This window comes from Bos grunniens, chromosome 15, assembly GCF_055505025.1.
Source record: "Bos grunniens cultivar Pamir isolate PY7600 chromosome 15, Bosgru_T2T1.0, whole genome shotgun sequence".
In the NCBI taxonomy this organism is placed as follows: Eukaryota; Metazoa; Chordata; class Mammalia; order Artiodactyla; family Bovidae; genus Bos; species Bos grunniens.
Genome location: NC_141179.1, coordinates 50,830,850 through 50,852,822, shown reverse-complemented (window position 1 = coordinate 50,852,822; position 21,973 = coordinate 50,830,850). Strand labels below are relative to the sequence as shown.

At 37.6% G+C, this 21,973-nt stretch overlaps 3 pseudogenes; all 3 read right to left on the bottom strand.

Moving 5' to 3' along the window:
* Nucleotides 1–507: 507 nt before the first annotated feature.
* LOC147358140 (olfactory receptor OR51C1-like) lies at nt 508–1,488 on the bottom strand (annotated as a pseudogene).
* Nucleotides 1,489–8,186: 6,698 nt separating this feature from the next.
* LOC147358139 (olfactory receptor OR51C1-like) lies at nt 8,187–11,400 on the bottom strand (annotated as a pseudogene).
* Nucleotides 11,401–20,972: 9,572 nt separating this feature from the next.
* On the bottom strand, nt 20,973–21,973 carry LOC147358138 (olfactory receptor OR51C1-like; annotated as a pseudogene).

Here is a 21,973-nt window from a genome sequence, read left to right as displayed (position 1 = left end):
TTTACCAAAAGTTGTGAGGAACTCTGTTAAGAATAAAAAAGTACCCTTTAATTCACATTTCTTCTAGTTTATTGTACTTATTCAGGATTCTCAGCCATGAATAATCTATTTGGGGAAATAATAAGAATTTCCAATAACTAAGAATTATTGAAACCTAGACTTTGCTACTGATCAAATTTATATCATACATGCCTTGATAACTGCATGCACTAGAGGTGGTGAGACTGTTTGAACTGCAATTTATGAGTTAATTTGTCCTTTTGCAGACATACTTTAACTATCATCCTATTCTGTGTCAGGTACAGTATTTGTGATAGGCTTACATAACATAAGACATGCTCCCTGTTCTTAAAGAATTCAGTCTAGAATTCTTCAAAGTGTATTTTACTAGCTCATCAGAAGAATGGAAGCATTGTAACTATATTTCAATGTATAGTGGTAACTCACATTAGTGAATGATCAAAGTAATCAGGACAATGTAAAGAAGGAACACAGCGAAAAAATGTCCTAAATTAGCTTGGAAAGAAATATTTTGACCATGGCCTTGCGAATTTGCTTTGTCTTCACACTGTAGATTATGGGATTCATTACAGGAGGGATGAGCAGATAAATGTTGGCAATGAGAGTATGTACAAGGGGAGGGGCGTGCTTCCCAAATCTATGCACCAGTGACAAGCTGATCATGGGGATGTAGAAGATGGCAACGGCACTTGTGTGGGATACACAAGTTCCAAAGGCCTTTTTCTGCTCCTCTGAAGAGGCAATGTTGAGCACGGAGTGGATGATCAAGACATAGGAGAGGAAGATGAAGAGAGAGTCCAAGGCAGTGGTAGAGATGACAATGGCCAGACCAAATGCACTGTTGATCCTGGTGTCTGTGCATGAAAGCTTCATCACATCAGGGTGGAAGCAATATGAATGGTGCAGAACATGACTTCCACAGAAGGACAGACGCTTAAGGAGCAGGAGTAAAGGCACTGTAACTGTTGTCACCCTAACAACAATGGCAAAGCCCACTTTGATGATCCTTGAATTGGTTAAGATTGTGGCATATCTCAGTGGATTACAGATGGCAATGTAGCGATCAAAGGCCATTGCAAGGAGTACCGAGGACTCCATTAATGTAAAACCATGGATGAAGAACATTTGTCCAATGCAGGCATCAAAGCTGATTTCTCAAGTGTTGAACCAGAAAATACCCACCATGGTGACCAATGTGGAAAGGCATAGTCCTAGGTCCGAGAAGGATAGCATGGAGAGGAAATAGTACATGGGCTCATGAAGGCTTGACTCAGTGATGATGACGAACAAGATCATGCCATTCCCTGAGATAGCAATGACATAGAGACAACAGAATGGGATGAAGACCCAGGCATGGTAGGTTTCAAAACCAGGGATGCCTGTAAGAAAAAAGACTATAGGGTGGAAAATGCTCTGATTGAATGATGGCATGATGAGTGCAGGAGGCAGAGTTCCCTGAGGAAAAGGAGCATATCCTGCAAAAACAGGGAAGAATAATGTTTTCATTCTCTTCTACAAATCTTACAATTTTGAATCACTAGTGAACCTTGTCTTATTTTTAAATGCAAGTGCCTTACTATTTATTCTTTTATTAGATTCACAGTTGTATTGATGACTTAGTGGAAGAGACAGAGGACTAAATCCAGAGCACATGGGTTTTAGCAAGATTCTCATTTGTTACCTCTAGGCTTCAGTATATTAAATATATCCATGCTTGCGTGTGTATTGTTACTTCAACTGTACCCGACTCTTGTGCCCCTATGGACTGTAGCCTACCAGGCTCCTCTGTTCATGGAATTCTCTAGGAAAGAATACTGGAGTTGGTTGCCATTTCCTTCTGCATGGGATCTTTCTGACCCAGGAATTGAACCTGCGTCTCGTGCATTGGCAGGCAGTTTCTTTACCAATAGCGCCATCTGGGAAGCCCTAAATATATTCATTCAGTTCAGTTCAGTTCAGTCGCTCAGTCATGTCCGACTCTTTGCTACCCCATGAACCACAGCACGCCAGGCCTCCCTGTCCATCACCAACTCCCAGAGTCCACCCAAACCCATGTCCATAGAGTCGGTGATGCCATCCAACCACCTCATCCTCTGCCGTCCCCTTCTCCTCCTGCCCTCAATCTTTTTCAGCATCAGTGTCTTTTCTAATGAGTCAGCTCTTTGCATCAGGTACACACATATAAAAGAGGATGTTAGACTAGATAAGTTAGATTAGATAATGGTAATATATTTCCCCTGTCTATGATTCTATGTTCATGGGCAGATAGGGCATTTGTACACAAAAATATAGGACAACACAAAGCCAATCCATCCTGTTTCTTCATTTCTCACTTTTCAAGGAAAAATTCCTGAAGAGGACCATTAAGAATTTGCGTACCCAATAAAAGCAGTATAGTAAGATATTTTAAAATATTTTACAAAAAAAAAAAAAACAAAAAACTACTTGTTTAACTATATAAGAGCTTGGACAGCAAGAAGATCAAACCAGTCAATCCTGAAGGAAATCAACCTTGAATATTCATTGGAAGGACTGATGCTGAAGTTGAAGCTCAGATACTTTGGTTACCTGAGGCAAAGAGCGGACTCACTGGAAAAGACTCTTATGCTGGGAAAGATTGAGGGCAGGAGGAGAAGAAGATAGCAGAGGATGAGATGGTTAGACAGCATCAGCAACTCAATGGACATGAGTTTGAGCAAACTCTGGGCAATGGTGAAGGACAGAGAAGCCTGGCATGCTGCAGTCCATGGGGCTGCAAAGAGACATGACTGAGAAACTGAACAACAACATTGATAAAAATTAAATATTAAGAAAGATATAATTTAATCAGTACATATAGACTATAGTGTGTGTAGCTGGGAAAGCATTTGTTCAAGTAGTAGTTATGAATTTGATATTGTTTAAGAGAAATTCTCCCTGAAGAAATAGGGCTTAAGTTAATTTTAATGAGAACAAAGGAAGTCATTGCAAACTAACAGATAATAATTGGAGCAGAATCATCTAGTAAGAATATTTCTTTAGAACAAAAGGACACTGAAAATGAATTGAGGGGTTTTGAGGTGGGTGTATGGTCCATCAGAAAGTCTTATTAAATTTGGATGCATTCCATTTGGATGGTGTTTGATGATTCTGAACCACCTTCTCTGTTTGAGGTTATGAGCATATACTCAACCCAGATCAAGAAATCTCTAGGATCAAATAAGTTCCTTTATATTGGTTTTTCCCTAAGTTTTTTGACACCCTATTTTTATCTGTAGCAAGAATGCCTGAATTTTAAAGTATGTATATATTCTTTCTCTCATTCATGTATGCACCCTTTAAAGAAATATGTAAATGATTGACAAAATGCCAAAGTGCAATAAACAGGATTAAAGTTAGGCCTAGTGCATAAAGATAGTTTATATGTTACATGGGGAAAAAAAAATCTCAGTTTAAGTTAGTTTGATGAGTTTCATGCCAGCTCCTTAAAGAACATGGCATAGCTTCAAACTGAGTGGGAATAACTAATTACAGGACTTGTACTAAAGAGAGCATTTGAGAAAAAAAAGAGAAATATGTTCAATATAGGCAGCCCCTTGAGGACTTACTTTTTAAAAATGGGTGGAAATTTTGAATTAATAAGCAATGCATAAAAACATAAAATCCATGGGCCTCATTTGAAAGAGAAGGCACACTTTTTAACATTTGACTTTAGAATATGTACTCAATCTCTACATTCCCAATGTCAACTTAAAAAATATTCACAATGGAAAGGTGAGAGTTTTGTTTTACTCAGTGGATATTGTTAGGACATCAAGCCAGAGAGGTGGCATCTCAAGTAACCCTGAGGATAACAGTATCTAGTGCACATTTCCAGAATTGTTTTTCGTTTCTTTTTACAGATGCTAAACCCCCACCATATGGAAGAACTTAACTACTTAATTATGATGAACACATTGCCCCCAGATCTATTGGAGCTGGAGGATTGATGTTAACAATTCTAACACCAAACTCTTTCCTCACTACCAACCAACTAGAGTAGTGTGCACCAGCTGATCACAGAACCTGGGACACCCCTCCCTCACCTTGCCTTAAAGGTGCTTTCCTGAAATCCATCAGATATGGGAGTTTGCTTGTTTGAACACACGCTGTCCAGAACCCCTTGCTTAGCGCCCTGAACTAAATGCTGCACTTTCTTCACCACACCCAGTGAGTGGGCTGTACTGCTCAAAGACAAGGGGACCTAAGTTTGGTTCCATAGCAGAAGCAGGCTCTCAAGCTATAGCTCCTTTAATTATAGTACATAAATTAAGTGACCTCATGGATTGTCCAAGTGTCAAAGCTAGTCTTCTTAACAATAGTGATAATTTTTCACTGTCTCCTATGGGCCAAACAAGTTATATCATTTTACCTCTTTCTTTGAATCATTCTTTCTACTATTCTCTAAGCTTCTTATGACGTCTTTTTTTTCCACTGATATAATGAAAGGGAAACATAGTAGGGCTATTCTAATTCAGGGAACTCTGTTAGTAAAAAATGTGGGCAGGAATGGCTTTCCCTTTCTTAATTCTGTGGTTCTTAAACTACCCTTAGTTGTTCTTGCACTAAAACTAATGAGCAAATGATAAATCACTCATCTTGGAAAAATACATTTATGTCTCTTTCTTCCCCATGTGAATTCTTTAAGAATTCTTAAATTCTTAAAGAATCCTTGAAACCTAAGCATCCTTGTAACCAGACCACCAAGACCCTGTAAATAGATTGCCCCATCACAAAGCTTCACATCCAGCACAGTCACAAATGCATAGTATATTATCAGCTCCTTTTTACAGATGAAACATTGAGGCTAAGATTACGAAACCAAGGCTCAGCACAATCATGTTACTTTCTCACATTTATCCACATGGAAAATCCAGGACTTGAACTGTGTTCTCTCTGACTTCACTCTGTTCTCTTCACTTCTTATTTAAAAAAAAAACTTAATGAAACATGTGGGATAATGAACACATGTTCATGACTGCAGTCACTATTTTAATAACTATGTTGAACAACACAGCAACTGTTTTTAAATTGATATATATGAATATAATATACTAATCTCTTGAATATGTACTACCAAATGCACCAATTTCTTTTGAACTTTGGCTTTATAAACTATCTGAAAATTACATGGTTCCTCATATATTTAGAAAAGACTTCAATGCATGGAAACATTGATCTCATGCAAAGAAGACTTCTTGAATGTGGAAAGGGAGATCATTTGACCCTTTGAAAGCCATCCCAGGCAGCAGCAGTCTCTTAGAGAGAGAGAAAATCTCAAACTCAGAAACCTATTGGCAAAAAGTTCTCTGTCCTAAGGCTTAGGAAACAGTTCCTGAGCAGTCCTGCCCCCTTAAACCATCTCCAAAGTTCTCTTTTGTTAGAACTCACAGGCATTTTTCAGGAAGGAGAGAACTCTCAGATCTGAGAAAGAGTTTATAAGGAGTCCAGGAGCTTCCTGGGAAAGCCATTTACCTAGCAGAAAAACCACCAATTCCTAAGAGAGAACTCCATCCAGCTATGTCCTTCTAACACTTTTGCCCTAAACAACTGACTGTGGAGGGCAATTCATTTCAGTCTAACTTTTTTTCCCTTCCTCCCAAGAGAATCCTGAATGGATTATGATTGTAGCTCTCATTCAAAAGCAATATTACCCCTGTACAATTTACAAGACAGTAACTCAGCTAACAAGCTTTTGAAAACATGATCCACGTCGTAAGTCATTAGGGAAATGAAAATAAGATAGTAATAAGATACCACTACACATCTGTTAGAAATGCCAAACTCCTTAACCCTCAAATCCTTGTGAGGATTTGAAGCCACAGGAACTCTCATTCACTGCTGATGGGAATGCAGAATGGTACAGCCCCTTTAGAAGACACCTTGGTGGTTTCTTACAAAACTAAACAAACATACTCATACCATGCAATCCAGCAGTTGTATGCCTTAGTATATACCCAGAAGGATTGAAAACCTATGTCTGTACAAAGATTTGTTACACTCGTTTTTTTCATTTCTATGCAGGGACTGGTATGATAGTTCCTTGACTTTTTGTATCCTTGTAAAAGTTTGTTAAAAGTAAATTTGTGAGTAGAACATCCAAAACAAACCACCTGTTCTATGCCCAGGCTCACTCGTGATCCCCACACAACCCCGCACCCAGCTGTGAAATCTATCAGCCTCCAATAGCAAGTGCATGAATTTTGTACATTTCTAAGAAAACTTTACATTTCTTTTTAAAATGTCAGTAATTATTTCATCAAGCACTTGAAGTATCTATCACATACCCAGGTTTTGCGCTGGTAATGCAGGGAATGGAACTGAGTCCATGCAAACTACTTTTGATGTGTTTCATCAGTCACAGTACCTTCTTCATACGCTACACAATTTTCTTTTTCTTTTTTTTTCTTTTCAGTTGTATTCTTACGTTTTCTGAAATAATAAGACATAGTATGCCAAAAATGTTGCCTTTTTTCTTCCAGCTTCAACAGTAAAATGTGTTCACAAAAGTTCCCAATTTTGAGAAGTATTTTTTAATGCATGCTGGTATGATAGCTGTCACAGTACAATCTAACAGAATTGTGGATGAGGTTAAAGACAACTAAGCACCACTGGAACCATCTTATGGAAAAAACAAAGGAACCTTTTGTCAAACCCAATGCTTTGTGTCTCTGTAGATTTGCCTACTTTAGACCCTTCATATAAATTGAATCATATACTGGGTAGTCTTTTGGTACTGGCTTTTTTCAATTATAATAATATTTTCAAGATTCATCTATCTTGTGGTAAGTGTAAATGCTTCACTCTTCCTAGTGGTCAAATAATGTTCCATTGTATAAATCTATTGTGTTATATATAAGCGTTTTTCAGTTGAGGGACATTTGAGTGGCAGAAACATTTGTTAACACTGTTCTTTCTTCATTGAACTTTATGCATATCTGTGTCAAAAATCAATTGAAAAGAAATGTGAGCTTTTGTTTCTATATTCTCAATTCTATTTCATTAAACCATATGTCTATCCTATGCCAGTATTAGACCACCTTGATTACTGTAACCGTATAGCACATTGTGAAATTGTTTAGTGTGACTCTTCCAAATTTGCTGCCTTTTATGGTTTTTGCTATTCTGGGTGCCTTAAAATTTCATATGTATTTTGAGACCAGTTTGTCTATTTATGTAAAGAAACAAACTTGAATTTTAGTAAAGATTTCATTACAACTTAAGAATCAATTTGGGAAATATAGCCATATTAAGTCTCTAAATTCATAACCATTGTATATCTTTTTATTTATTTCCAACTTCTTTAATTTCTTTGAGCAGTGCTTTTGTCTACAATGTTTTCAGTATATAAGTTTTGCACCTCCTTGGCTAAAATGATTTCTGAATATTTTTATTCTTTTTGATTCTATTGTAATTGAAATTACTCCTTAATTTCAAATTTGAATTGTTATTTGTTAGTGTATAGAAATACAATAAAAAAAAAGAAATACAATGGATTTTTAACATATTTATCTTGTTTTATTGAACTTTATTGATGTGATCTATTAGTTTTAATAATTTTTAGAATAGATTTCTTGGGATCTTTTCAACAAAAATATCAGATCATATGCAACAATGTGGATGGACTTGGAGGGTTATACTAAATGAAATAAGTCAGAGAGAGAAAGACAAACACTGTATGATATCACTTAAATGTAGAATCTAAAAATACAACAAGCTAGTGAATATGATAAAAAAAGAAACAGACTTACACATATAGAGAACAAACTAGTGTTCACCACTGGGCAAAGGGAAGGGATGAGGGGCGATATAAGGTTAGGGGAGTAAAAGGTACAAGCTAGTATATATGAAATAAGCTACAAGAATATACTGTGCAACATGGGGAATATAGTCAATATTTTATAACAATGATAAATGGAGTATACGCTTTAAAAATTGTAAATCACTGTATCATACACCTGTAACTTTTACAATATTGTACAACTATACTTCAATTAAAATAAATAAATAAATAAAATTTAAACACTAAAAAATGTAAATTTCCACCAAACTACATCCCCACCCCACCCACACAACCTTCTACTTTTTTTGCTTTCGAGTTACAGATAATAGATGATATTAACTAAACCAAGTTTTAGAAGCCATAGCTAAGGAGTAGCTTTTATTGCAGAGTTGTTAGAGTCAAACTCAAATCCCTTGGGAAAAAGGAGTTTTTTAATGGTCCTAATGATCTATTTGGTTTTCACACTGTAGATAATGGGATTCATCACTGGTGGAATAAGCAAATACACATTGGCCATAGGAGTGTGTGCACAAAGACAGAAACATAGATCAATGGAACAAAATAGAACCCCAGAGATAAATCCACATACCTATGGACACCTTATCTTTGACAAAGGAGGCAAGAATATACAATGGATTAAAGACAACCTCTTTAACAAGTGGTGCTGGGAAAACTGGTCAACCACTTGTAAAAGAATGAAACAGGAACACTTTCTAACACCATACATAAAAATAAACTCAAAATGGATTAAAGGTCTAAACGTAAGACCAAAAACTATAAAACTCCTAGAGGAGAACATAGGCAAAACACTCTCTGACATGCATCACAGCAGGATCCTCTATGACCCATCTCCCAGAATATTGGAAATAAAAGCAAAAATAAACAAATGGGACCTAATTAACCTTAAAAGCTTCTGCACAACAAAGGAAACTATAAGCAAGGTGAAAAGACAGCCTTCAGAATGGGAGAAAATAATAGCAAATGAAGCAACGGACAAACAACTAATCTCAAAAATATACAAGCAACTCCTACAGCTCAACTCCAGAAAAATAAATGACCCAATCAAAAAATGGGCCAAAGAACTAAATAGACATTTCTCCAAAGAAGACATACAGATGGCTAACAAACACATGAAAAGATGCTCAACATCACTCATTATCAGAGAAATGCAAATCAAAACCACAATGAGGTACCATTTCACGCCAGTCAGAATGGCTGTGATCCAAAAGTTTACAAGCAATAAATGCTGGAGAGGGTGTGGAGAAAAGGGAACCCTCTTACACTGTTGGTGGGAATGCAAACTAGTATAGCCACTATGGAGAAAAGTGTGGAGACTCCTTAAAAAACTGGAAATAGAATTGTAGTATCACCCAGCAATTCCACTGCTGGGCATACACACTGAGGAAACCAGAATTGAAAGAGACACATGTACCCTAATGTTCATCGCAGCACTGTTTATAATAGCCAGGACATGGAAGCAACCTAGATGTCCATCAGCAGATGAATGGATAAGAAAGCCGTGGTACATACACACAAAGGAGTATTACTCAGCCATTAAAAAGAATGCATTTGAATCAGTTCTAATGAGGTGGATGAAACTGGAGCCGATTATACAGAGTGAAATAAGCCAGAAAGAAAAACACCAATATAGTATACTAATGCATTTATATGGAATTTAGAAAGATGGTATCAATAACCCTGTATACGAGACAGCAAAAGAGACACTGATGTATAGAACGGTCTTTTGGACTCTGTGGGAAAGGGAGAGGGTGGGATGATTTGGGAGAGGCATTGAAACATGTATAATATATGAAACAAGTCGCCAGTCCAGGTTTGATGCACGATACTGGATGCTTGGGGCTACTGCACTGGGACGACCCAGAGGGATGGTACGGGGAGGGAGGAGGGAGGAGGGTTCAGGATGGGGAACACATGTATACCTGTGGCAGATTCATGTTAATATATGGCAAAACCAATACAATATTGTAAAGTTCAAAAATAAAATAAAATATTAAAAAAAGAATAAATATAAACTGATATATTCATATTTGGAATATATGGTGGGAATATAAACTGATATAGACACTATGGAAGATGGTATGGAGATTCCTTAAAAAGCTAGAAATAAAACCACCGTATGACCCAGAAATCCCACTTCTAGGCATATATCCTGAAGAAACCAAAATTGAAAAAAACAGGTGTACCCTAGTGTTCATTGCATGGCTATTTACAATAGCCAGAACATGGAGGCAACCTAGATCTCCTTCAGCAGACAATTGGATAAAGAAGCTGTGGTACATATATACAGTGGAATATTACTCAGTCATGAAAAAGGAACGCATTTGAATCTGTTCCAATGAAGTGGACGAACCTAGAGCCTATTATACAGAGTGAAGTAAGTCAGCAAGAGAAATGCCAGTATCATATACTGATACATATATATGGAATCTAAAGAGATGGCACTGGTGAATTCGTTTTCAGGGCAGACTTAGACAACAGACCTATGGATGTGGGGAAGGAGAGGAGGGAGGGGGGAGATGTATGGAGAGAGTAACATGGAAACTTACATTACCATATGTCAAATGGAGAGCCAATGGTAACTTGCTATTCGACTCAGGGAATTCAGACACGGGCTCTGGGACAGGCTGAAGGGTGGGATGGGGCAAGGAGTTGGGAGGGAGGTTTGGAAGGGAGGGGACACAGGTACACCTATGGCTGCTGCTGCTTGATGTATGACAGAAACCCACAAAATTCCGTAAAGCAATTATCTTTCAATTAAAAAAAAAAAAGTGTGTGCATAAGGAAGCGCCTTTTCCCCAAATCTATGGACAAAGCACAAGCTAATGAGAGGGATGTAGAAGATGGAAACAGCCCATATGAGGTAGACAAATGTCTTAAAGGCCTTATGCTTCTCCTCTGGGGAAGTAATGCTCAGCTTGGCCTTAATAATCAAGACATAGGAGAGAAAAATAAAGATGGAGTCCACTCCTGCAGTAACTATGAGGACAGTAAGTTCTTAAACACCATTGATCTTATTGTTAGAACATGAGAGCTGGATTATATCAGGATGGAAGCAATAAGAATGATGGAGCACATGGATTTTTCAGAAGGATAGATATTTAACAAGTAGGGCCATAGGCATTAGGATCACTGTGCCTCTGACTAGGATGGCAAACCATACTTTGATAATTCTGGAATCAATCAGAATGGCAGCATATCTCAGAGGGTTACAAATAGCAATGAAACGATCAAAGGCCATTGCCAGGGGCACTGAAGGCTCCATGACAGTAAAAAGTTGAAAGAAGAATGTCTGGGCAACGCAGACATTGAAATTGATCTGTCTTGCGTTGAACCAGAATATACCCAGCATGGTGACTAGTGTTGAAATACACAATCCCAGGTCGGTGGGAGACTTGACTCAGGGATGATGACAAATAGAATTATACCATTCCAGGTAAGGCAGTTATGCAGAGACAGCAGAAAGGGATGGAAAACCAGGCATGGGCAGCTTCTAGTCCTGGAACTCCCGTCAGTAAAAAGATCAGAGCAGAGGAAGTAATGTTAGGAAAAGGTGACATTTATACTATGGATGAATAATAGTGTTGAAATAAAATGTCCTATAATGATAAATGAAAACACCATTCAGTAAATTCATTGTGATTTTTATTAACTGCAGTTAGGTAAATCAAATTGGAGATTTTCCTTAGGACCTTATCTCCACTTTTTTTCTCCCTAGTCTTTAGGCTTTCTTTGCTGTACTGAACTTCTCTTGTCTCCTGATTTGTAATAGAGAAGAGGGCATTTGTAATAGTATCTCAAGAGTACTTTTTGTCATCTTCCACTTTGATCCTAAGAGTTTTTCCCCCCTTTCTTTGTACTCCCCACATAAAGGAGAATTGGATCAAGATAATCTGAAAATACCAAGAAGTTAATGGAGACCTCAAAGTAATAATAGGTTATAAAAGAAAGTTGTATTACTTAATAAAAATAAATCATATGCTAGAATATTTGTATTAATTCTAGTGCATTATTGTGGAAATTTATCATACATTTAAAAATATATAGTCTTTCTAGGAAGGAATTTTTTGAGGAAATACTTTTATACATGTTGAGATATCTTAATTTATTATTTCTTGGTCAATGGATCTTACCCCTGACTTGATTGGGTCATTTCTAATCTAGAGTTACATTTCTGATCTTGATTTTTTTCCTTTTATATCTGTTGTCATTGTAGTTGTGTTGAAACATAACTGGTAAAGATAATTCTCTGTGATATTGCCTTTAGCAATTACTCCTTTCAGAGGCAACTGTATTAAATTTCAGGGTTAAGAGTAAAGCGTGCAGATACCTGGTATTAGATACTCCCTCTTCAGCCTAGTCTTATTGCAATTACCGCCACCCTTTACTTGCCTACAGTCTCAGAACAATACCCTTACAGAGCCTGGTCTTGTCATTTGATGTTAATATATTAAGGTGATTGAATTAGTCATCTACGTGATTGTTTTCTTATTCTATGCAGTTGCAATTTAAAAAGACTGGTACATGGTTATGGACACTACTTAGTATCTTAAATATATGAGAGATTCTAAAAGGGCTCCACATACAGAAAAATTGAAGTGCACGTTTTATTGATTATGGAATGGCTACTGTCATGATATAAAATGATTAATGTTCTATTAATTTTATAATTATTTGATGGAAAGTATATTAAATAAAATTAAATCAAATTCTCACTCAGTTTTATGGCATCATGAAAAATTAATATGCAAAAATTTTGAAATCAGAGGACATAATATTCTTGATAACATTGGTAAACTGGAGATGTTAATAGTTAGAGTTATTTGAAAGGAAGTTAAGACCTATCATTCATAGAATTCCACAGTATATCAGGCCTGTTATTTAGCTCTTTAAGTGAAGAATCTTCTTTAATTTGAAAATCATATTGTTTTTAAGACTCAGGCTTTTCATCCAGCAAAGTAAAAATTAGAGAAATAAATTTTGTAATATTTCATACAATGGAAAAGCTAGGCTTTGAATTCCATCTTGGTAGATTCAAAATTTGTTAAAGTCCACCATGGTACATACCAATGCTTCTCGATGGTGGTAAAATTGGTAGAATAACATTAAATAAATAAACTTTTATGTTACATATATATGCAGTTACTAAAATGTCAATTATTCATGTGATTTTTTTTTCTTCAACAGCCATATGCTGCCATCTTTCTTTGTCTCTAAATAATTGTGTAAATGCATAGACATTAGCATTTCAAACACTTGGTGCTTTTGTAGATTTTTTGGTGTGTGTTCTGATTTCTATTGTTCTACTAAAACTTATTTCCTTATCAACATTCAAGGGAGATGAAAAAGCATTATTTGCTCACATGCTAAATTATTAAGATGACTGGTAAGATTAACATTGTATAATGAGACCTGCTGGAATCATAGATTTGAGCTAAAATACTAAAAATTAGTCCTATTCATTTCCATAGTCAATGCTGGCATATTTAACTTAAGTGACTTCAAATGCATCTCTTTGATATCAGTCTGGCTTGAATATCTTGATCTCTTGAAGAGTATTATAGTCTGTTATTCTGAATGGAACAATATTGTTATAAGGAAGATACTAATGAAACTTTCATGCTCTACTACTAATAAATCACTATTAGTTTTTGATAAATTATTTATCTCTTTGAAGCTCAACCCTAGGATTTGAGCATATGACCCCAGATATCCCATAGTCAATATTTTCACTTAAAGAAATCAAATCTCACTTTTCATGGCAGAATTATATATTGATGACTGAAATTCAGCTCTTTGGGCTATTTGAACTCTCTGTGTTCAGTATCATGAATAATATATTTTAGATATCTTTTCTAAGGACTCCTAGTCAGTTTTCAAATTGACCACATAACCTGGATTACTTTTTGATTTTCAGAATTTCATTGTTTATAAATTTTTCAGAATGGAGATTCAGTACATTGGAAAGAATATCTGTTCTTTATTTCTAAGCTGCACTGAAAACAATAAAATAGCATTTTATTGTTTTCAGGTAACGGAATATAGCCGATTAACAATGTTGTGATAGTTTCAGGAGCACATCGTATGGTAAATTCTTAAATCAAAGGCAATTCTACAACATCTTTTGTTTGCATGGCTATAATAATTTCCTCTTAAAAGTACTTCCGCTGAAGAAGCCAAATCTCTTACAGCAGAATGAGTCCACATAAACCTTCCAACATTAATACACATCCATGTTTCTCTGATACCCTTGTACTTACGTCAAGTGAAGAGGGTGAGGAGGAGACAGGGCTGTGTGATCTCCTTCAGTTCCCAGAGTAGGGGTTCTCTATAAAGAACCCACTCTCTTGGGATACTCATTTACCCATCAGAAAACCCTCTTCCTAAGGATCTCTCTGGCCAGTTGTATTTGCTTGTTTTGCCGCCTTTGTTCTTTAGAATCACTCTGCATGCCTAAATTGGCTAGCTCTCCCACAATGTTTAGTGTACTATGATTGCTGAGGTTGTTTTCTTTTTGACTTACGATGGTTCATATTGAAATTATATGACAGGAAAATATAAATATTGAATAAACATGAAAAGTCTGCAAATACAGTTTCCATGCATGCTGGAGAAGAAAAAATATCATCCTCCTATATTAGGATTTTAGATCCGGTTATTCCACAGACGGGGCTTCCCCAGTGGCTCCGTGGTAAAGAATCAGCCTGGAATGCAGGATACTCAGGAGACTCGGGTTTGATCCCTAGGTTGGATGATCCCCTGGAGGAGGGCATGGTGACCTGCTCCATTATTCTTGCCTGGAGAATCCCAAGGACAGAGGAGCCTGGTTGGCTACAGTCTATAGGGTTGCACAGAGTCAGACATGACTTAAGTGACTCATCACATAGCACACATTTCACATAGAGGAAGATTTAAATTTTCCTTCACAGGTAGACCTCAAAACAAATAAATTTAGATTGGAGATAACGAATATACCACAGATATTGTACAACACCTTGTTGTATCCTGTTATATATCAGTGGCTCCCCAAACTGGCTAACTTTTAGATATACCTGAGGAATCATATTATAGATATAGATTCTTAAGCCAGAACTGGTAAAATAATATATTCTGAAGGGGGAGTTGAAGGAGGGTGAATTTTTGTAGATTAAAAAAATTTTTTTTGAAGTCTTTATTGAGTTTATTGTAACATTGCTTCTGTTTTATGTTTTTAGTTTTCCGTTCATGAGGCAGGTGGCAGCTTAGCTCCCTGACCAGAGATCAAGCACAGATCCCCTGCATTGGAAGGCAAAGTCTTAACCACTGGAGCCAGAGAAATCCCTAGATTTTGATTATTTTAGTGCAGTTTTAGTTTCATATCAAAATTAAGTGAAGGACCTCCATGGTGGCTCAGTGGTAAAGAATCCTTCCACCAATGCAGGAGACGGGGGTTCCATCTGTGGTCCGGGAAGATCCCACAAGCTGCAGAGCAACTAAGCCCATGCACCACAACTACTGAGTCTGTGCTCTGGAGCCCAGGAACCACAACTACTGAAGCCCACGCAATGTAGAGACTGTGCCGCTCAACAAGAGAAGCCACCACAGTGGGAAGCCCAGGCACCACAAGGAGAGAGTAGCCCCTGCTTGCTCCAACTAGAGAAAAGCCCCCACAGCACCGAAGATCCAGCACAGCTGAAAATAAGTTTCAACAATTAGTTTTAAAAATTAAGTGAAAATTACACAACGCCATATACATCCCATTCCAACACATGCACAGCCTCCCCCACCCTCAACATCCCGCGCCAAAATGATATATTTGTTGCAATCAATAAACCAACACTGACATACCATTATCATTCAATGTTCATAGTTTACATTAGGATTCATTCTTGGCGTGGTTCATGGTACATATTTTGAAAAATGTATAATGACATGTATTAAAAATTCTCTCTGCTCCTTCTATTCATCCTTCCCTCTCCTTAAGTTCTTGTCTCCATGGTTTTACCTTTTTGCCAAAATGTCATATAGTTGGAATTATATAATACGTAGCCTTTTCAGATTGATTGCTTTCACTTTATAGTATCCATTTAAGGTTCGTCAATGTCTTTTGTGGCTTGATAGCTCTTTTTAGCAACCACTGTGTGGATGAACCAGGGATCTGTATTTTTAATAAGATGCCCATACATCAATATGTATCTAGCCTGTATTACAATCCTATGGAAAGGCCTTTGGGGAATATATTACAGACAAGAGGTATTTTCTTTAAAATTTGAATGTCAGTTAAAATTGTATATAGTGGATACAACATTCCCATTGAATTATTAATTCAATTAATATACCACATTATTACTTCTCATTTTAACTTGCTCCTATCATTTATGGTTTATGATTTCATACCATGGTTATAATAAAGTAGAATTGCTATTTAAAGGTCTTTGTAAATTGAATTAGTCAATGTTTGTCTTTTACTAAGTCTCCTGGAAAGCAGGAACATCTATAATAAGCATTTTAATGCAACTGCATCTTTGCAAATTATATTCCTTACTAAGCAATAGCTCACTTAAAGTAAGAAGCTAATTTTGTTCACATTTATAGCCTCAATATCCATCCTAAAGTCTGTTTTATTAGAGATACTAGATGCATGTTACTACTGGAAAATGAATAAGAATGTAATTTGGGATGGCCATGTCCTTAGTTTTATTTGTTCTACTTTTGTGGGTACAAAACTCTGAGCTGGTGATATCTCAGATGGCATAGTGTGCCACTGTCTTATCATCATCAGTGAAGAAGTGAGAGAGTGTAGTAGAGTGGGACCGATCAGACTAGCAAATGCAGGGCATTGCTTGGCAATGAGCTAGAGTAATTGAGGGAGGGTATTTAATTGAGTCTGGGGAAATAAATCTTCGAGATAGCATTTTGAAGCATTTCTACATCTATACAAAGTAGCAGCTCAGTGCTAATTTACCAAATAGATATGAGGTTTGAAACCACACTGAGCTAATCCCTAGGAATGTGTTGAATAGGAGATATGAAGGAAGAGTGAAAGAGAGGAATTCTGGGCAATGGCAAATTTCTCTACTTGGTTTTATGTAGTTATTGAAATAACAGGCAGAACATCCCTAGGAAAGTACTGTCTGAAATACAAATGAAAAAAATTGCTTTACATTTTATTTTTTTCTAAGTTTATGAGTACACATGCATAAACAAAAAAGGATAAAAATAAAATTCATAAAGTGGTTACCTATGGGGAAGTTTGAATGATTGAACTTGAGGGACTATATCAAGGAGGACTTTGGCTTTTTCTATAACATCTTTTATTAGTGGGAATATATTTATTATTATTTCTTGTATAACTAAAATTTAATTCAAAAGCCATTTACAAAGCTTTTTTTCTGACTACTTGACAGCAAACAGGAGGAAAAGGGACAATTTTAGAAGTTTATAAACTTAAAAGGAAGCCAAGATTTAGTGTAGAAAGTTAAGTGTTGGAGATGAAAGAGATATTTTGGTGTTAGAACAGTCAAGAAATACAGATTCATTGCATGCAGAAGCAAAAGGAAAGTGAGCATTTGAAGATGGTTTATAAGTTTTTGTCTCTGGCATTGGAAAAAATTCCCAAACTTACCTAATAGCAGCAGTTCTGGAAAACACATTCAATTTTTAAAAAATGGCTTAAATTATTCTTAGTCAAATTGAGCTTTATGGAAACTGGGATAAGTTCCTGAGAGTGCAATCTCAAGTTCCAAAGCAACCCTTTCTCTATATGATGGAGAAATTCAGAACTGATCAATTACTAGATAACACAGGCAGAAAAACTGGGATAAGAAGAGCGATTTCTTATGTTATACATGCCAAACACTGAATTGAAAACTTATCACTGGAATTGTTCAGAAGGACAATTTGATAGTCTATTATGTTCAGTTCAACTCAACAACTATCACTATGTCTGCTCTGTGAGAGATGTTTTGCTATGTGGTGTAGAAGTTTCAAAGAAAATCAAGGCATTTTTTTTTTTTTTTTAATTTAAGGAATTTAAGGCCTTGTGGAAAGTATAATAAGTATATACAAATGTGTAGTCAAAACATTTAAAGGCAAAAAGTATACAGATAAAGCACTTAAAAGGTAAATTATGGGAAGGAGAGATCAGATGTCACCAAAATAATCATGAAAAACTTAATGACAAAGATATTTACAGAGGAGCCTTGAGATATCAGTAGAGTTTCAAGTTGGAGTTGCAGTTGTCAGGATTGAAGTGGAGTCAACAGTAAAACGCACCATTAGGAAAGTTGCATGTACATGATGGAGCATTTAGCAGATTGATTTTTTTAGACTTGCAGAATATGTGAAGAGATAAAAAGACGGATTAAACTTTATAGCAAAATTGAACCAGAATTGTGGAGGAATTCATCACAGATAGGAATTTCTTCTTCATTTAGTTGGTATATGAGGAATAACCATGAAAGAAATGCTTGTTGGTTTGTTTTTAAATTTTAATACAAATTGATTCAGCTATTTGGAAAATTATCTCAAAATGAATGATGGGTGTTTTGGGGCAAAAATATGATTAGAGAAAGGAATTTGGTTAGTCATCTGTAAAATTAGGCTAACTGAGAGATAGTGAGATTCTGAATTCATATTTTAGTGGTGTAAAAGGTAAGATTTCCTTAGATGGGATTAACTAAATCATGGAGATAACTGAATTGGATAATATTTAGTTCCACTGGACTATAAAATTGCATATGTTTAGTGGAAAATTCTGAAAGAGATGGGAATACCAGACCACCTGACCTGCCTCTTGAGAAACCTGTATTCAGGTCAGGAAGCAACGGGTCGAACTGGACATGGAACAACAGACTGGTTCCAAATAGGAAAAGGAGTACGTCAAGGCTGTATATTGTCACCCTGCTTATTTAACTTCTATGCAGAGTACATCATGAGAAACGCTGGGCTGGAAGAAGCACAAGCTGGAATCAAGATTGCCAGGAGAAATATCAATAACCTCAGATATGCAGATGATACCACCCTTATGGCAGAAAGTGAAGAGGAACTAAAAAGCCTCTTGATGAAACTGAATGTGGAGAGTGAAAAAGTTGGCTTAAAGCTCAACATTCAGAAAATGAAGATTATGGCATCTGGTCCCATCGCTTCATGGGAAATAGGTGGGGAAACAGTGGAAACAGTGGCAGACTTTCTTTTTTGGGGCTCCAAAATCACTGCAGATGGTGATTGCAGCCATAAAATTAAAAGAAGCTTACTCCTTGGAAGGAAAGTTCTGACCAACCTAAATAGCATATTCAAAAGCAGAGACATTACTTTGCCAACAAAGGTCCATCTGGTCAAGGCTATGGTTTTCCCAGTGGTCATGTATGGATGTGAGAGTTGGACTGTGAAGATGGCTGAGCACCAAAGAATTGATGCTTTTGAACTGTGGTGCTGGAGAAGGCTCTTGAGAGTCTCTTGGATTGCAAGGAGATCCAACCAGTCCGTCCTAAAGGAGACCAGTCCTGGCTGTTCATTGGAAAGACTGATGCTGGGGCTGAAACTCCAATACTTTGGCCACCTCATGAGAAGTGTTGACTCACTGGGAAAGACTCTGATGCTGGGAGGGATTGGGGGCAGGAGGAGAAGGGGATGACTGTTGGGGGCCAGAGTGAGGTACTCCGCCCATGGCAAAGGTCATGAGGAAGGAGGCTGGACATACGCAAAGGCGGGATCGAGCCTCAGGAGTCCCCCTGGAAATCCTCGAGCATCTACCCCCATAACCAGAGCCTGCCTACTTTACTACTTTGTGCTCTCACCTACACCTCTGACTTTATGGGGGACTGTCCCCCACCATCTCTTTCAGAGAAGGAGTTAACTTAAAGCTCCAGTTAATAAAAACTCCTGGGCATGACAAGAATGTTTTAACCTACAAACTCCTCTGAAGGTTCTCTAGCCTGCCTGATGGGCTTGTCCAGCCACATGTGATTGCTCACAGCCTCCCAACCGTGAGAGGCACGACATGCTTTAAACCTTCTAAAAACAGGTTCCTTAGAAAAGTTAGAAAACTATTAGTATAAGTATAATGGGCTGATTAGAAATTGTATTGGTGAAGGGTTTTTCATTTGTTGAGCCAATGTTTGTTGCTAAGTCTCCACATCCCCTGCCCTTACACACATTAATGAATATATAGAAGAAATAAGTATTAACCTTTGATATTAATCACGTTAGACCTTAGGCTAAGTAAATTCTTTCCTTAACTAAAACCCACTATACCCTCACCCTATAGGAATGTAACTTTATTTGGGTGGTGTCTGTTTTAAGAATAATCACCCCTGGAGAAATAAGTGTTGACTGACCATTGTCACAAGGAGAGGGTCATAAATTGTCAGCAGGCCCCCTTGGCCAGAAGATGATGTAACACCCCTAAGACCTCTGTATACATTTGTGTGAAGCACCTGACTTTAATAAAAGTCAGGACTGCTGTCCCCGCGTGACTTTTGTATAACATCTCAGTGTATAAAAACAGACTCTGGAAAATAAAGAATTGGGATCAGTTCCTCGAAATACTGGTCTCCCCATGTCTTTCTCCCTCTCAAACTCTGGTTGAGTCTCCATCTGGAGCGCGGGACCCACCAAGCTTACTAATTTTGCCTGGGCTTCTAAGATCCGACCGGGGAGGCCTCAGTGTCTCCTCTCCTTCGGGAGAATGGAAGGACGACTGCGGCCTACGTAAGTGGTGCAAGCTTCTTGTCTTGAAGTTTTATTTGTCTCCCGTGTAAACCAAGCTACTCAGCCTCTTTTCTCCACTGAATTTTCCTACTGAGCTATCCTCATTCTATTACTCTTTACATCTTTAATTAATATCTAATTGAAGCTACTGTATCCTGATCCTTGCCGACGCCGTCCCCGCTTTGAACACCCTGGATCAGCCGAGGCTGGACCCCGGCAGATGACAGAGGATGAGATGGCTGGATGGCGTCACCAACTCCATGCACATGAATTTGGGTGAACTCCGGGAGTTGGTGATGGACAGGGATACCTGGTGTGCTGTGATTCATGGGGTCGGAAAGAGTCGGACATGACTGAGTGACTGAACTGAACTGAACTGATAACTCTAATTTGTGATAAATCTTCACTGACTTTGAAATAGATATTTATGATAGCAGAATTGTTAAAGATGAGTTCCCTTGACACATAAAAGTTTGAGCATAACTTTTTGAATTGGCTTTGTTTTTACACTATAGATGATGGGATTCATCACAGGAGGGATGAGCAAGTATACATTAGCAATGAGTGTGGGCACATAAGATGGAGCGTGTTTTTCCAAATCTGTGAACAAAAGACAGGCTGATCAAAGGGATGTAGAATATGGCCACAGCAATGATATGAGAAATGCAGGTGCTGAAGGCCTTCTTCCTCTCCTCTGGGGATGCAATGTTGAGAACCGAGTGAATGATTAAGACATAGGAAAGCAGGATAAAGACAGAGTCCACCCCAGCAGTAGAGATAATTGCAGTTAGTCCAAATACACTATTGATCTTTGTATCTGAACATGAGAGCTTCATCACATCAGGGTGGAAGCAGTAGGAGTGATGGAGCACATGACTATGGCAGAATGACAGACGTTTAAGAAGCAGGACTAGTGGTGTCAGAATGGCTGTCCCCCTGGTGATGACTGCTAGACCAATCTGTGCAATCCTTGTGTGTGTTAGAATGGTAGCATATCTCAGGGGGTTAGAAATGGCCACAAAATGGTCAAAGGCCATAGCCAGGAGCACCGAAGATTCCATGAAAGTGAAGAGGTGAATGAAGAACATCTGTGATAAGCAAGCATTGAAGCTGATTTCCCAGGCATTGACCCAGAAGATTCCCAGTACTGTCACCAGTGTTGAGATGCATAAGCCAATGTTAGTGGTGGACAACATGGACAGGAAGTAGTACATGGGCTCGTGGAGGCTTGGCTCAGTGAGGACTATGAACAGGATCAAAGTATTTCCAGAAAGGGCAGTCAAATAAAGGCAGCAGAATGGGATGGAGATCCAGGTGTGGGCCCATTCAAGTCCAGGGATGCCAGTCAAGAGGAAAGTCGGCAAAGTGGAGTTATGGAGAATTGGCATTAATGTATGCAGGAGTGGAATTCTCTTGTTTGATCTTGACTTTCTAAATTCAAAA